The following is a 15,553-nucleotide window of genomic DNA, read 5'->3' as shown; positions in this document are numbered from 1 at the left end:
TGGAAAGTACCCCATGCCAATCTCTAGGTATGGTGAAGGGTATGTGATGATGTGGGGCTAATTTAATTCCAAAGGCCAAGGGAACTTTATCAGGATGCATAGTATCCTGGATCCATGAAATAACTGGCCTTTAAAAATAAAAATCTGCCTGCCTCTATGGGAATTTAACATAGTGATGTACTTACTTATGCCCCCTGTATTTTAAGGAATAACATTTATTTATTTATGATACATTATTCGTTCACAAAGAAAATTGGTGTCCTTAAAGATTTGATTTTTCCTCATTTTTTTAATTAAGGCATTAAGATCAATTTGCAAAAGATGATTTTTTTATTCCTTTTTTTAGTCACCTTTAGCATGGGTGTCCTAATTTTTTCACATGACTGTATGACCTCCCGGTAACACTAACTCCTAGACCTTTAGGACAGCAGGTGTGGTAAAAACATTACCACTTTTGTCCCAAGGGGCCGCAAACTGAAAACTGAAAGTTACATATAGCCACTTTAAGTAACATGTTTAATGCATGACTTTTACCTGTAACAGAGCATTTTTTAAACAGTGTGGTATTAGTACTTTTACTTGAGTAAAGGATCTCAATACTTCTTCCACCGTTGACTTTTTGCCCCCGCTGTGTTTCCAATTATCTGCAGGCTGGATTGTGGCGGCTGGGGCTGAGCTAACCATGCAGTGACATCTCCGTCAGCTCCGTCGGGGTCAGGTGGATGACAGCACAGAGTTGGCATCTTCTTGTCAACACTTGTCAACCGCGTCCTCTTGTTTTTGTTAACAAACCCTGGGGTTCTGCTGAACAGGTCTGCGCAGACAGGACAGAACAAGGAAGAAGCACGACATGCAGGACGCGATTTCAAGTGCGCTGTCCACCAGGGGCGAGGCACATACAGGCCACTTCCTTTTGAAGGTTTGTATCTTTGAGTTCTTTTTCTCTTTGCGGTGAAGAGGAGCGGGTTCATGCAGAGGGCAGTGATTACAGATTTGAATGGAGTTAAAACGGGAACATCTTCGGGGCACACTCTGACCTGTCAGCCTCATTTCCTCCAGTGGATCCGATGAGTGCGGCTGTGCCAGCGTTCACAACGCCCATCCCTCCTTCTTTTTCCTTCCAACTACTTCTCTGTTTATCTGTTTGCACGCGCGCATTCCTCCCCTCTGTGCTAGCCCTGCCAGGTCAGGTTTGGAGACACACAAACACACACACACACACGTACACACATATATATATATATATATATATACACACACAAACACACACACACACACACACACACACACAAACACACAAATATACACACACATGTACACACACACACACACACACATACACACGCACAAACACACGCGCACACACACACACACACTCACTCATTCTGTCCATTGTCAGCAGTGCCGAGAGCAGATTTGCTCTCTAAACTAATGGCCCGTTATGTGAAACAGACCTGATTACTGGCTGACAGAAGGAATTAAGGCCGTCCAGGGCCAAACGAGTGCGCCAGCATCCATGACCGGGCACAACCACGTAGGGTGAATTTTATTTATACTGCACGCAGTAAACATGCATTTGAGTCCTTCATGAGCAGGAGAAACAGAGAAAAGAAAGATGTACTGCTTTCAGTGTAATTGACGTTGGTGGTGTGTCATGTTGATTTGACTTTTTCTAAGGGTTTGCTAGTAATTTATCAAATTGGGGATGTGAGAGACGGGGATGGATTTTCTAATAAAATTCAGACTAAAATGAATGAAATGTGTATTTATAGTTCTATAACAGCAGAGGAGAGTGTGTTTGCTCTTTCCAAAGCCAACCGTGTGTATCTATAAAGACGGGCAAAGAGGACATTTCAGGTTTTGCATTAACAATAAATGAAGGAATGGATTTGTAAACTCCATTTTCAGAGTCAAAGTCAACTTTTCGAGTTTACATAATTCATACACGTAGCTTCAAACTTCAAAGACTTTTGAATGACAGGTTTAAATTGTGAAATATGAAGAAATGCTCATATATAACATTAATAATCACAAAGTTGAGAATGGACACAAACACAGAAACAACTTCATATATTGGCTTTTACGGTGCGTTCGAATTTTGGCTTCTATTATTATGTCAAAATTTTTTTTATATCCATCTAACTATCGGTTGTAGAGAGATTACATTGCTCTTTATTTATTAAAAATGTGGGAGGCAATCAAATATCCAAACAAACGTTATCTTATCTCCAAATCTCAGTGATTATTTGCAGCATATCCCATAAATACCAACGGTTCTTTTACATGAAAACTGTGCGGACTTTAAAAAAAACAAAAAACACAACATTTCTCTTACAGAGTTAACGGGAGGAATGTAGCCACATTATTTTTTTAATTATTTAAAAAATGTAAGAAGTATGAATTGCCCCACACGTGAAACCTGTTTTTAATATAATTTCCTTTTATATGTCAGGCTGTATTTTGTTTAATTAATACAATTATCTATAAATCTTCTTTTACACATACTGAAGAGTCAGATGATTTTTGTATCTTGAAGCTGACTGTTGCATAGTAAAAAATAAAATAATATATATAATTATTTTTTGTCTTTTTTGTCTTTGTTCTAGTTATGTCATTTTATTTATCTTTGTAGGTGTATATGTGTGTATATGTGTATGCATATATGTGTACACGTTTGTGTACGTATGTGTATGTATATAAAAATAAAAATAAAAATAAAAATAAAAATAAAAAAATACTAAATGTCAAACCATGAATATGTAATGAAAGTGAAAAGAGCAGATCATGTTTTTATTATGGCTATCAATCGATTAAAAAAATTAATCTAATTAATTACATACTCTGTGATTAATTAATTGAAATGAATCACATACATAATTAACGGTGCCTGAACCGATACTTTTTAAGAAAGTTAAAAAAGAAAAGAAAAAAAAAGGGTACTAAACAACAGTCGGTGACATTAAAGAACGGCTTGTTTATTGCTAAGGCCATATGGTCAAAATTAAATGATAATGTATACCAATAACAATAACTTATTTCACTAGTAAATTGCTGTTGAATGACAAAAACAACCACCAGATGGGAAAAGGACATTTACAATAACTTCAAATGCACCACGAGGCTGTAGTGTACCGTCTGTGTTTTTCTGACAACAGCAGCTGCAGATTGTTACATCCTGGTGTTGAATCCTCTACAGTAAAACACAGTCAAACTTTACACCGTTTAGCGTTAGCTGTCAGCATTTTAACCGTGTTTAATCCAGCTGCTAGCTAGCGGTAGGCTAACGTTAGCTGCTGTCGAGTATAGTGTTAACTAGCTAGCGGTAAGCTAAGGTTAGCTGCTGTCGAGTATAGTGTTAACTAGCTAGCGGTAGGCTAACGTTAGCTGCTGTTGAGTATAGTGTTAACTGGCTAGCAGTAGGCTAATGTTAGCTGCTGTCGAGTGTAGTGTTAACTAGATTGCGGTAGGCTAACGTTAGCTGCTGTCGAGTGTAGTGTTAACTAGCTAGCAGTAGGCTAACGTTAGCTGCTGTCGAGTATAGTGTTAACTAGCTAGCGGTAGGCTAACGTTAGCTGCTGTCGAGTATAGTGTTAACTAGCGTCATGTGCAGCGGTGTTTGTGTTGCCTGTATCGTCTGTTTCAGAGCATCAGAGAGAAGAGCAGACATATCAGTGGCACCAGATTTCGGTAGCCAGGGTTGGCAGGAAGAAGATTTTTACAAGTAAATGTTCCAATTAATGATCCAGGCAGCACATTCTCTTCTCCCTCCTTCATTTTACAGTCCAATGGTGGCTAGAACGGCTTCGGGTCAAACATCAATATGGAATGGATTAATCTGTTATTTTTTTTAACGTGTTATTTTTTCTCAGATTAATTAATCGGAATTAACGCGTTATTTTGACAGCCCTAGTTTTTATCATTACTGCAAGATCATCATTCTTTTAACCACAGCTCCACCGATATATTTCCTAACAATCTAATGAAATGCATGTTTCACTTTTGCAGTCTACACCAGAGCAAATAATTGTTAATTTTTTAAAATGTTTTGAAAAATTAAAAAGTCTTAACATAAATCCAACATATTATTAGCAAATATAAATCCCCATTGCTTACTGGCCTCTAGGTAAGGTAGTCACTAAGGCCATCCACAGATCCAATTCATGCTAAGGATTCACTGTGCCACATCATGTATGTTTAACATCATGCCAACAATTATTAGGCTATTTGAATAGCTTCGTATTCTATGCAAAAAAAGGTGTATATATATATAAAGGCTTTAGGCCGCCCTACACGTTATTGTAGGCCCAGTTTAATATGCAACTTGATTTTTTTTGTAAGGATCCCTGCTCTGTCTCTCTTTCATTTAAGTGGCCCTTGGCCTAAATAACATTGATTATGAAAGACTGAAAGTCTCTTGCATTTTTCTTCTTCTCCCAAAGCATGCTGGGTTTCCATATTCAGATTGAGAGTGTTCATGGAACAGCAGAATTACGTTGCCGCGATATAGGTGGAATAGCTCCACATTAGAGAGTTGAGTTGTGGGTCGCGTGCTGTCGCTCCCCATCCATCAGCTCACTTCCACCCAGATAACGGTGGAGGGGAGGGAAGCTTTGCATAAAGGCCATGGGGGGGAGGGAGAAAGGTTGGGCTGAGTTTGGATCGGAGAGCCGTCATGTGACCCGGCGTGTCCAACTGCTGCACGCTGACCTCGGAGATCTGCAGGTGTTGATGTGGAAGTGATGTGACTCTATGACCCGCATGCACAAAAACAATATGTCACACACACACACACACACACACACACACACACACACACGTCCTGTGTGTACAGTAAATGCATTTAACCCTTGTGTTGTCCAACAGAAATATGTTTTTTTTTTTTTTTACTAAATTGCCCAAAAATAACATGGATGCATGGATGTATTCCATACAACGATCTTCGCAGGTAAAATCAATGATTCCTTTCATTGAATTTTGGGTGTTTTATTCAATTTGATAGCATTAAAAAACAAGTTTCAATGGTTTCAAAAAAACAGACTAAACTTTGACAGATACCAGTCTGTGATTCACTCAACATCCTCTAATCTTACCTATTAAGCAACATAATTCAAAATTTCTGCTTTCTTTAACTCAAAAATTAGGTATAATGTCATATGAACTAGGTTTATTGACCATGAATATAAAAAGCGTTAACAAAAGTGACAAAAAAGTTTTAAAAAGCGTCAAAAGTATTGAAAAAGCAACAAAAACGTTGGAAAAAGCGACAAAAATAGATAATTTTCAATTTAGACACGGAAGCTTCATGGTTGACGGGAAGACAACATAAGGGTTAAAGACATACACACAGTAAATAATCGTCATATATACTTAGAATCAGAATTGATGGATTTATTGTCAGTAAAATAAAATATCTCAATCTTGCCCAAGATTTGCAGTTAAGGTACTTGTCCCGCATCCTAAACTGTTATCCCCATACTCCCTTTCCTAAGATTATGGTGAAAGAACATTGCAGTATAGTGATAAAAAAAGTACATACAACGAAATTAAAAGTACTCTATGGTGCATACATAAAAACACACACACTGACACAGATTCACAAACATGCAGACAAAAAAATTAAAGTAAATCTTGCAGTATAAGTAAATGAGTGAGTTTAGAAGTTGAACAAAACGCAGCAGGTGGCAATATGGGAACAGTACTGTGTCTGTCTGTTCATGTACAACACAGCACAATAACAGGGTTCAAATGCATTTGACCTCACTTTAGTGATGACATGTTGGATTGTAACTCACAAGTCCAAATGTATGAGATTATTTCAGCAGCTGCTCACTTTAGAGACAAAAAGAGTTTGAAATAAATAAATACAAAAGGTCATGCTGAATGGGACTTTTGATATTGAGGCTGAAACATCAAATGAATCATGAATGAGGCTTGATAGGAATTTTCTCCAATGCTGCAGGCAGCAGGCCCCGTGCCCTGCTGCCTGCCTGCACACAACCACACTAAAAATAAAAAATGAATGAATAAAAATTGAAATGTGAAAAGAATTCCAATTATGTTTTATCTTTCAAAGCACATTGAATAATGGAGCCATATGCACTTCAAAATAAAATTATTTATTTTATAAATTATATTTATTTTTTTTTAACTTTTGATGTAAAAGTAGCAGCTTCTGTTACTGTCCCTGTATCTTCTGGCTGGCTGCTTGGAAGCCTGAGGCAGTAAGAGCTAAAGTCTGCGTCAGTGTTAGAAAAATATTCCAGCCTCACTCTCACATTCTATTTGCTTACATAGCACATTTTTTCAGACATGATCATTCTGGTTTCACAGGAATAATTTGTTATGTCTATCTTAGCAGGTTTATTAGTCTTACTGCTGGCTGCCTTTGGTGTTATTAATGGAGAAACAAACTTATTCTACTGTTGTACTCAATGTATACTGAGTCCCATACAATATTAGATACAAAATGCATTAGTAAGTAGACAGACAAGTAGACAGATAGTAATTTAGAACATCAGCATAACAATTGGGTGCAGGCTCATGCTAAGACTTGCTAGCTGGCTAGCATAGACAAATAGACAGACAGACAGAAAGACAGACAGAGACAGACAGAGACAGACATACAGACAGAAGGACAGACAGAGACCGACAGACATACAGACAGACACATAGACAAACAGACAGACACACAGAGAGACAGACAGACTAAAGGACTGACAGACATACAGAAGGACAGACAGATAGACCGACAGACAGACAGACACACAGAGAGACAGACAGAAAGATAGATTTTTACAGCAGACATCTGGGTCGTCATAGCAGAAAAATAATCAAAAAGTAACAAGGGTGTTCTGATGCAATGTTTGTCAAAAAAAACAAAAGAAAGCCTGTGTTATAAACTGGAGAAGTGGGGTTCTATTTAAGAGGCAACACAGATCTAACGGAAGACACTTAGATGCATTATGGGAATTGTAGGATCCAGTGTTTTTGGAGCTTTACCAACAGGCCACTAGAGACTAAGAATCAGGATATCTCGACCTCTGCTGTTTCGATGTTGACAATCTTCATTAATGAATTAATCTACATTTCGTGAGTCACCCCAACGTTATGGAATGGACATCCCAAACTGCTGGAGTGCCCCTTGTGAAGAGGTAAAGTGATGTAGTGTGTGGCTTTAAATGTGTTGGAGCAGTTGGGTTCCAGCTTTCCAGCGGTTGCTAGTCTGGATGGTGGGGTATCAGAGTTAAGGATTGGGGGGTCGCCCAAAAGTCCCAATCACACACTAATGACTCCTCTAGTCCCGCTGTTGGAAGTGATACACCACAGCCTCTGGATTTCCAGCCACAAACATCACAGTTTCCAGGCTCAGTTGGCAAGAGCGCTCCAGGAAAATGCCCCGTGTTTAGAGTAGCGCTCTGTTGATGGTTTATGGACAGTTTAACAGTTCAGCCTGAAATTCCCCACCGCTCTGGAAGAGTGAGATTTCAGGCGCCTCAGTGACGCACTGTGTCATTATTTCAAACTTTTCATTAGTTTAAATGTGTTTCATTTACTAGTGTTTTTCAATCACATAATATCCTAATATACCAGCCACACTTCAAAATGTAATGAGATTAAGTGGGGGACACTGTACAAACAGAACCTAGTTATTAGCACTGACCTATCACCTTTCGCAAAAAAAACCCTGTGGCTCCCTCTTTCATTCATTCCTGATGATTACATCTGAAATGAAAAATCAAAAGATTTCTTTAAATTGGAAAGTTATTTTAAATTAGACTAACACAGTTCTCTCTTTGTCAGTTTGTCGTCTGGCTCTGCGGTTTGAAGTTTGTGTGAAGTATGTTTGACAGGCGGCCTGACAGAGAGGTGGAGGGATTCTGAATGGGAGGTGAGATTTACAGAACACAGATTCAGGAAAATGCTGAAAAATTCACCCCAAAATGGCAGTTATTACCATAAAGTTGCCTGTTCCACATCGGCCTCCTCCCAAAAAAAAAAAAACTCGAAAAAGTAAAGTCTTGCTGCTACATTTTCCAAAAGGACAACAAATGAACCATTAAATTATCATTTGAAACAACGTGCACAACAAACTAGGTTCCAAATCATTTGTATAATAGAACTGCATGCCGTTAATCACTCATATACTGCCATAATTGTCAACTGTAGCGTTAAAAAAAGGAATTCTCTTTGCATGGGACACCTCAGCCAGCATTTTATCAGACTGTAAATGTCTTCTGAGGACTGAAATCAAAGAGGCAGAGAGTTGAATCTATGCCATAGTGCTGCTTCAGTGACAATGAGTAACAGATTGGCTGCCAAGTGGTGTTCAGTGCAATCGAAAGCATGCAAAAAATAAGTGGTCCAACTAATATCTCAGGGGCCTGCAGGCTTTATCTAACGGCTGTCATAAAAACATCTGCAAATGTACTGGTTGAGGCTTTAAAAGAGGACAGGACTACGGCACAATGTAGCCAATTTAATTTCACTTATACTATATTGCTTTTACTGCAGCTCTTCTGTGTGTGCAAAAAAGATGCCAGGGGAAATGTAAATTAATATATTTGATATGTATTATTCATTTTATACATAGAGAAATATAGAAGAACAACGAAAATGAACCCCAGCGGTGAAGGCTGCTTACCAAACCCCATCCTACAAACCAGAAACTCAACTTACAACTATCAAGCTGCTGAACTCCAACAGGAAATCTTAGCACAACAGAGCAAAAGTGAAATAAATACACCTGCACTTTTTGTACTTTGCGCTTTAATTATTAGTTACTATTTAATGTATTGTCTGGACAGTCATATGTGTCCTTTTTTTATGTCCTAAAATGCTTTATTGATTTTATGATCTTGTGTTTTTATGTTGATTTCAGAATGTTTTTTCTGTTACATGTTTGTATTGTGAAGCAACAGATTGTAGCACTATGCCCAAGACAATTTTCCCCTCTGGGACAATAAAGTGTATTCTATTCTAACTAGGATCTCATTAAAATCTGGAAGAGATACGAGATCAATAATAAAAGAGATAATTATATAAACTTTAAATAAAATCAGCTGGCAGGGTAGAGTCTCACTTTTTGCATTATACATCATTGCCATAGATACTGTCAAGTTAATGGCAAGAAAATTGGGTGTCAAATGTCATCATATTTTTGTCTACTTTTTGGGATTACAAATTGATTAATATTTCTTAAAATGATCAGTTTATTAAATGACTTTGTCTAAGGTCAAAGGAATATTGTAGTGATGAATACTTAACATATGTTTTACTGAACACTGCCCACTGTGGCCACAAGTGACAAAAATTGGTTCTAGTTCTGTATAGCCCATATACAACCATATCTATCCCAAGTGTGTTAGCTTTAGCTTTAGCCACCATAAGCTAGCGGTCATACCAGACCAAATGAAGCCATAGTGGAAAAAAATTGAGCTGGTGTGTTAACAATATTTTATTTCTTCACTCAAAAGTTACATAGATTCCCTTCAAAGCACAGGGGGTCAGTTGTCCTGCCATTGGTCTGGTAAAGCATGCATTGTGTGCCGTGCCAAACCGTTCTCACTCGCAACTCGTCAAATACTGACCAAGCGTCAGTATTTGACGAGTTGCGAGTGAGAACGGTTTGACATATTGACAAATATCATCCTTCAGCATCTGTATGGAACGCACTGGGCAGAGCAGCAGCTTGTCCGCTGGGCTGTAAGATGACGTAGTATTAAGAGCGACAACGGTAGCGAGTAGTATGAAAGACCGAAAATTTGCATAAGGAGGTCGGTTGGGGTTGTGGATGGTCCAAACAACACAGTACTTCCACCCAGGAGACGGGGGTTTGTGTCCTGTTTTTATAACCCCACCCACCATCTTTTCCTAAACCTAACTGTCCCGTTCGTTTGCCGTGTCAGTTAAACATACTGTACGTGCTGACCCAGAGCGTTAAAAAGTGACGCCAATAGTCCCGACTAAGTGTGTCTAAATATGACTCCAATGGGCTAAATGCTAAAGGAGACTTTTTGCGTCAGCAACAAACGCCAAAGGCACCTGACCAAGCGTCGCTTTATGATGCGCTGGGAGTGAGAATGTGTCGGCTGTGATCATGTGTTCTGTCCCTGCACTCTGCTACAGAGGGGAACCACACTGACCAGCTATATCAGGATCTTTCTTATTGTAACAAGAGGGCCAAACCATGACTGTCTCCAACCAGTTGGGTCATCGCAGTGTCCTGATTGGCTCCCGCACGGGGTTACATTTTAACAGTTCAGTTTGAGTAGTTTGCAACTTTTGTGTAACAAACTGAATAGATTTTGGTGGCCAAAGGTCAACGTCACTGTGACCTCACAAAGCACGTTTTCGACCACAACTCAAAATGTATACACTTATTATGATGAAAATTCACACAAATGTGCCACAGGATGAAATGATGAAGTGATGACGTTTTATATCCAAAAGGTCAAAGGTCAACTTCACTGTGACATCGTAATGTTCAGCAAAAATGTTTTACTGGCTGTTATTCAACACCATAACTCAGAAACATAATGGAGACATTTGGTCTGATATGAGTTGGTGACACTCATCTTGAAACTCACTTGTGGTGATTGTATAGATCTTCTGTGCTGCCGGGTTAAAGATGTGGGTGAAGCATCCATGTTTTGCCAAAAAATACACTTAATACATTTTATTAAATTCCTTCAGTCTTCACTACATAGATTATTTGAGTCTGGACAGACATGGATGTAAACTAAAACATGACTGGTTGGCAGAGGCATACAATCGCAAGGTGGTTATTCTAGTGGTTGTCTGTGACAGGGACAATATCTTCTCAATTTTGTAAACGTAAAAGTACATTTTTATTTTTGTTGACATACTGAAGAAATTGTTTGCAAGGTAAGGGAGAGCCAGAGCCCAGTTTAAAAGCAGCATTATTCAGATCAGAAACGGTAAGAGCGCTGGAGCAGCAGATTGTAATTTGCCTAGGGCTTTCATGATGGCAGTCTGCTATGTCTGCTTCTGGTGTTTTTCTGTCTCTATTTACAGACACAGCCGAGTGAGGCCAAGCCAACAAACGAACCAACAATAAGAGAAAAAATAATCCTAACATACTTGTGTTGTGCTTCTAAGTTTCCAGTTTACTGTTGGTCAGCCAATGTAAATATCCCAATATTTACTTTTTTGTCATTGTCATTGTGGCTTGTCAACATACTGCAAAAAGGGAGAAATATTGTGATTTTTAATAGCTGTAGCAAGTCTGGTTACTGTCCAGAGCCTTGCCCTAAGCACTTTTCTCACATCTTGACTTTGGTCTGTCGCAAACATTTTCTCCAGTTCAAAAGGTAAAGGCACGTTATTGTCACATACACATACATGTAGTGAAATTCATTCACTGCATTTTAACCCATCTCTCAAGGGAGCAGTGAGCAGCCATTTACAGTGTCTGGGGACCAACTCCAGATCTGAGCCAGCCTTGATCAAGGGCACTGACTGGAGAACCTAATCTAAAGTTTTTGAAATGGGGAGAACATGCAAACTCCACACAGAAAGGATTCAAACCCGGAACCTTCTTGCTGTGAGGCCACAGTGCTATCCACTAGCCCACCATGCCTCCAATAGTTGTACTTGTATTTTGGGTTTCTACTAGAACAAGCCTGTTGGGTGCTGACGCTAGCAGGGGGATAACACGGTGTAGGCAGCACCGATTGTTTTAGTTTTTCTTGCTACTGACAGCACTCCAAATTTCCAAACAACAGAGCTACGTGTTGAAATCAACCGGAATTCTCCTTTAAAGTTTGATGTACACAGACCACAACATCTGTCCACTATGCATTAATAAATGCCTAATTGCTTCATTTTTTGTCTCTAACGTTAGGGGTTTTAGTTATATACAAGTTCATATTTAATGCATGTTTATTTCCGCTACTGCAACCTTCCTTGTGGCTCCTGTAAATCCCATCTGTACTGTGTTAAGGAGAGAGAAGAATTCTAGAGGCGGAGAATTGTCCCTGTAAAACTGTCCGTTGCAAATAGCGTGACCTCAGTAAATCCAGCGGAATACATAATTGTGCTCTGTTAACATGTCGCCTCCTGTTATTTGTGTGATCATCCTTTAAAATAGGTGCACCTCACAGACACACAAACTGCTGAGTCTGCTTGATGAATAGAAAGGAGAAAGAGTAAAGTTACATTAAATCTTCAAGGAAGGCTAAACCTTCCAGCATGCTTTTTTGATATTACAACTAGTGGAGCTTGGCACATAGAATTATTAAATGCCTATCTGCCATGTGGATTATTTTCTTATTTAGTTTATTTTGCACTATTAGCTCTACAAAGTCCCAAACTGCTCTTTGGCTTTTAATTGTGAGTCTGTGTATATGTCTGTTCAGGCTGTTCTTATAAACCATTCACACATATAGCTACTAAAAGTAATGCACTGCAATTCAAATGTATTCCACATATTTATTACTGTATGCAGCACAATGACTGCCGATATATATATGTATATGTATGGAGGAGGTCAGGGCAGATTGATGGGCCATAAAAGAGGCCTTTCAAGCGGGTGAGCGGAGTTTGTGTCCCAGAAGAAGTTAAGAGGAAAACACAAGACTTTCACCCCGGAAATGGGTGTTTGTGTCCCGGGAGTAATACTTAAGAGGACTGTTGTTTTAACCCAAACCACAATCTTTTTTTCTATTTTTAACTAGTGATTAAGTCTCCGCTGTAACGGCCTCTGAAACAACCGTGACCTCACGGTTCTCTACCTGGCTAACAGTCACCTTTTGTCTGAAGTCTGTCTCTGTCTTTACAGATTGTCTGTAAAGACAGCTAAACTTAAAGGTCCCATATTGTAATAAATGAAAAGTGAAAGATTTTTTTTTAAATATAAAGCAGGACTAAGTTCTATAAATATTGGGAAAGTATCAAAACCCTCAATCCACAGAGAAATTGACACAGCCTGTATTCAGAAACTGTGCCTTTAAACGAGCCGTAAGGACTTCATTACGGTTGTAATGTTACAACGTTGCTATATATAGATAGAAAGTTCTGACTGGGCTTTTTCGTGAAGGGAGCTTAAAGAAACAGGCAGTATGACAGTATGAGAAAAATAATGTTTTTTAAACATTAAAACATGTAAACATGTTCTGGTGAAAACCCAAAATACAAATATCAACCTGAAAATGAGCATAATATGGGACCTTCAACGGTCATGTGACCGGCCGGCACTCACTGTCATTTTATAGGATATCATACCAATGTTGAGCACACGTTTTCGTACAATATCATGTCAACCCGTTCATGAGAATCCGTTTGTCTGTACTTATGCCATGAATTAAATTGCCTTTACAGATTAATTTGTAATTTGTATTGAATTTAATGTAATCTAATTGAACTAGTGTGGAAGCCAGTTCATTATGCAAACACTGACATTATAATTTTCAGTGTAGTAGGAGACATCTTGTGTCCAGTAGTTTTTTAATGAACAATATTTGCATATTCATAGATTCTGGGTTTTTCCAATGAGGGAAGAGTATATTAATTTAAATGCTTTTTAACAAGGTAATTTAACTTAACAGATGCAGATGATGATGATGATGATATTATTATTATAATATAACTATGTTATTAATATAGTTATAAGGATCAATAGATAATATGAATAATCAAGTTACTGCGTCTCCTTTAAAATAGCCTTTACTAATATCACTTTTCCTGGAAAAAGCTCCATACAGATGCTTCTTTTTGAGGCTGATTTCACCCAGGTAGTTGCAGGTGTGTGAAAGACTGGCAGGGGCATAGAACAACATTGTGGGCCCCGGGTATTCTCTAAGCTGTTTTTTTCCTATTAAATCAGCAAAATCATCCTGCTGCCTCCTCATCCATTCATTCTGTGTCTGGTTCCAGGCGAGGGGTTGATGCATAGACTTAATAAGTGTGATGGTGAGTGGAAGGTAGAGGACCCAAATGCAGTTAGAGGCAGGCAGGCAGGAGAAGTTTTGAACTCGAGGATTTATTACAACAAAAAACGGCAGTACAGAGACTGGAAAACTCACAAGGTCACGCAGGAAAAAAACCAAAAAGCAGCGGCAACAGGCGAAGACATGCACAAGCTCAACAGACTGACGGCAACACACAGGCAGGAACAAAAACAAGAGTAACAGGGCACAGACTCAAACGGATACAAAATGATCTAACAAGAGACAAAGGGAACACAGGGGTTAAATACATGAGGTAATGAACAAATGAGGGACAGGTGATACAGCAGGTGAAACACATCAGGGCGGACAATCAACAAAGGCGGGAAAACACAGAAAGTAAAACTAGACAAGACAAGACAGAAATCAGACTATCAAAATAAAACAGGAAGCAGAACATACACAGGGAAATGCAAAACCGAAAAATACACAACAAAATATACACAGACCACAATACACAAAATACATTTAAAAGATGGGGAACAGAACCTACAGAAAAAACAGGGAGATAACTAAACAGAAATATACATAACAGAAATATACATACAAAAATTTACAACAAGGCAACAGAAATGTACAAACAGGTAACAAATGTCCAAAACAGGCAACTGAAATGTCCATAACCATCACAATAAGTAAAGTCAAAACATCTAGATCGCCCCCTGGTGGCTGGCAGCAGTAACCCCACCCCCTCCACGTTAGCAGATGTGACATGGACCAAACAAAAAAAATGCATTTTTCCCAAGATAGTTTCTGTAAGTTTAGGTTTGCTAGTTCTGATCATGCTAATGTTTGTTCAAGTGTTTCTTTTTTGCAAGTTCACTTTTGAAGTTTGGTTTTTATTAGTTATTTGATGCTATAAAAAAAAAACGGAGTGAAAAATCATAATTGGCAGCTTTCGCGATTGGTTGGGGCGGGACTTTGATATCGCGGCTTCACCTCCCAATCACTACTGCACAGACTCCAAAATTACCAGAATTTTAGAAACCTTTGGGTGACGTCACGGAGACCACTTCCATATTTTCAGATATGTATAAAGTACTAGAGACCCAGACTTGAGTAAAAGTACAAGTGCTCTTTAAGCACCACACTTAAGTGGAAGTACTAAAGTATTCGCTTTAGTATGCTTAAGTATTGCAAGTAGTTTATTTTAAAATGTACTACTCAATTACTGAAAGTAAAAGTACAAGTGTTGTGTTATGTAGCTATTAAAGAAAGCAGTCAAAAGTTTGAATATCATATTGTTTATATTATTTCAAATGTTTAGCCTAAAGGACACTCACAATTCCTTTGGCTGTAGCAGCAGTACAAGGAATGATTTGTAATATTTTTATAATTGTAACTGTTGGGATTTTAACCCTGTGAATGCTGGATAATGTGTATTAGCTGCTCCAGGGCTCCTATCAGAGAGCACGAGTCACCAGGTGGAGTTCAACTTTTGACTTGGTAGTAAGATGGTGCATTACAGGCAGTCACAAGCTGTACATTGCTGGATATATGAAGGAAGTTTCTGAAATAAACCCAAAAAGGTACATTAATGTCACAGCTGTTATAACTACTATTATCTTATATAGCAGTGGGTTAATAAT

The sequence above is a fragment of the Sander lucioperca genome, chromosome 8, assembly GCF_008315115.2.
Source record: "Sander lucioperca isolate FBNREF2018 chromosome 8, SLUC_FBN_1.2, whole genome shotgun sequence".
Lineage (NCBI taxonomy): Eukaryota > Metazoa > Chordata > Actinopteri > Perciformes > Percidae > Sander > Sander lucioperca.
This window is presented reverse-complemented; position numbering follows the sequence as displayed.